The sequence below is a fragment of the Aquarana catesbeiana genome, linkage group LG05, assembly GCF_042186555.1.
Source record: "Aquarana catesbeiana isolate 2022-GZ linkage group LG05, ASM4218655v1, whole genome shotgun sequence".
Classification (NCBI taxonomy): Eukaryota; Metazoa; Chordata; class Amphibia; order Anura; family Ranidae; genus Aquarana; species Aquarana catesbeiana.
The window spans coordinates 145,708,670-145,711,590 of NC_133328.1; the positions used below are offsets into that span (position 1 = coordinate 145,708,670).

At 66.6% G+C, this 2,921-nt stretch overlaps 1 protein-coding gene across 2 annotated transcripts in view; it reads right to left on the reverse strand.

Moving 5' to 3' along the window:
- Positions 1 to 2,921, reverse strand: part of NGLY1 (N-glycanase 1) — a 66,073-nt gene that overhangs the window by 62,972 nt on the left and 180 nt on the right. The gene's annotated exons all lie outside the window — the stretch shown is intronic.

Sequence of the window (2,921 nt, forward strand, 5' to 3'; positions counted from 1 at the left end):
GATCCCCCGCTCCCCTCTATGGGAAGTGACGTGGGGGGCGATCCCCCCATTCCCCTCTATGGGAAGTGACGTGGGGGGCGATCCCCCCATTCCCCTCTATGGGAAGTGACGTGGGGCGATCCCCCCATTCCCCTCTATGGAAAGTGACGTGGGGGGCGATCCCCCGCTCCCCTCTATGGAAAGTGACATGGGGGCGATCCCCTCTATGGGAAGTGACGTGGGGGGCGATCCCCCGCTCCCCTCTATGGGAAGTGACGTGGGGGGCGATCCCCCGCTCCCCTCTATGGGGGGGCGATCCCCCGCTCCCCTCTATGGGAAGTGACGTGGGGGCGATCCCCCGCTCCCCTCTATGGGAAGTGACGTGGGGGCGATCCCCCGCTCCCCTCTATGGGAAGTGACGTGGGGGCGATCCCCCGCTCCCCTCTATGGGAAGTGACGTGGGGGCGATCCCCCGCTCCCCTCTATGGGAAGTGACGTGGGGGCGATCCCCCGCTCCCCTCTATGGGAAGTGACGTGGGGGCGATCCCCCGCTCCCCTCTATGGGAAGTGACGTGGGGGCGATCCCCCGCTCCCCTCTATGGGAAGTGACGTGGAGGCGATCCCCCGCTCCCCTCTATGGGAAGTGACGTGGAGGCGATCCCCCGCTCCCCTCTATGGGAAGTGACGTGGGGGCGATCCCCCGCTCCCCTCTATGGGAAGTGACGTGGGGGCGATCCCCCCGTACCCCGCTATGGGAAGTGACGTGGGGGCGATTCCCCCCGTACCCCTCTATGGGAAGTGACGTGGGGGCGATCCCCCCGTTCCCCTCTATGGGAAGTGACGTGGGGGGCGATCCCCCTCTCCCCTCTATGGGAAGTGACATGGGGGCGATCCCCTCTATGGGAAGTGACGTGGGGGGCGATCCCCCGCTCCCCTCTATGGGAAGTGACGTGGGGGGCGATCCCCCGCTCCCCTCTATGGGAAGTGACATGGGGGCGATCCCCTCTATGGGAAGTGACGTGGGGGGCGATCCCCCGCTCCCCTCTATGGGAAGTGACGTGGGGGGCGAGCCCCCGCTCCCCTCTATGGGAAGTGACGTGGGGGGCGAGCCCCCGCTCCCCTCTATGGGAAGTGACGTGGGGGGCGAGCCCCCGCTCCCCTCTATGGGAAGTGACGTGGGGGGCGATCCCCCGCTCCCCTCTATGGGAAGTGACGTGGGGGCGATCCCCCGCTCCCCTCTATGGGAAGTGACGTGGGGGGCGATCCCCCGCTCCCCTCTATGGGAAGTGACGTGGGGGCGATCCCCCGCTCCCCTCTATGGGAAGTGACGTGGGGGCGATCCCCCGCTCCCCTCTATGGGAAGTGACGTGGGGGGCGATCCCCCGTTCCCCTCTATGGGAAGTGACGTGGGGGGCGATCCCCCGCTCCCCTCTATGGGAAGTGACGTGGGGGGCGATCCCCCGTTCCCCTCTATGGGAAGTGACGTGGGGGGCGATCCCCCCCATTCCCCTCTATGGGAAGTGACGTGGGGGCGATCCCCCGCTCCCCTCTATGGGAAGTGACGTGGGGGGCGATCCCCCGTTCCCCTCTATGGGAAGTGACGTGGGGGGCGATCCCCCGCTCCCCTCTATGGGAAGTGACGTGGGGGGCGATCCCCCGTTCCCCTCTATGGGAAGTGACGTGGGGGGCGATCCCCCCCATTCCCCTCTATGGGAAGTGACGTGGGGGCGATCCCCCGCTCCCCTCTATGGGAAGTGACGTGGGGGGCGATCCCCCGTTCCCCTCTATGGGAAGTGACGTGGGGGCGATCCCCCGCTCCCCTCTATGGGAAGTGACGTGGGGGGCGATCCCCCGTTCCCCTCTATGGGAAGTGACGTGGGGGGCGATCCCCCGCTCCCCTCTATGGGAAGTGACGTGGGGGGCGATCCCCCGCTCCCCTCTATGGGAAGTGACGTGGGGGCGATCCCCCGCTCCCCTCTATGGGAAGTGACGTGGGGGCGATCCCCCGCTCCCCTCTATGGGAAGTGACGTGGGGGGCGATCCCCCGCTCCCCTCTATGGGAAGTGACGTGGGGGGCGATCCCCCGCTCCCCTCTATGGGAAGTGACGTGGGGGGCGATCCCCCGCTCCCCTCTATGGGAAGTGACGTGGGGGGCGATCCCCCGTTCCCCTCTATGGGAAGTGACGTGGGGGGCGATCCCCCGCTCCCCTCTATGGGAAGTGACGTGGGGGGCGATCCCCCGTTCCCCTCTATGGGAAGTGACGTGGGGGGCGATCCCCCCCATTCCCCTCTATGGGAAGTGACGTGGGGGCGATCCCCCGCTCCCCTCTATGGGAAGTGACGTGGGGGGCGATCCCCCGTTCCCCTCTATGGGAAGTGACGTGGGGGCGATCCCCCGCTCCCCTCTATGGGAAGTGACGTGGGGGGCGATCCCCCGTTCCCCTCTATGGGAAGTGACGTGGGGGGCGATCCCCCGCTCCCCTCTATGGGAAGTGACGTGGGGGGCGATCCCCCGCTCCCCTCTATGGGAAGTGACGTGGGGGCGATCCCCCGCTCCCCTCTATGGGAAGTGACGTGGGGGCGATCCCCCGCTCCCCTCTATGGGAAGTGACGTGGGGGGCGATCCCCCGCTCCCCTCTATGGGAAGTGACGTGGGGGGCGATCCCCCGCTCCCCTCTATGGGAAGTGACGTGGGGGGCGATCCCCCGTTCCCCTCTATGGGAAGGGATGTATGTCTATACTCCAGGTGATGATCTGTATCTATTGATCAGTATTGATAAGCTCTGTAGCAGTGGACTGCGGACATTTCCCGTATTATTGTGAATGAGTACAGTGACACGTTCATTAGAGGTGACACCCCTCCCCCCAGTCTGGGCACACAGCACGCCCAATAGCCGGTAGATGACCGGAGCACACACAGCCCGGGGGTGAGTCGGCCTTAC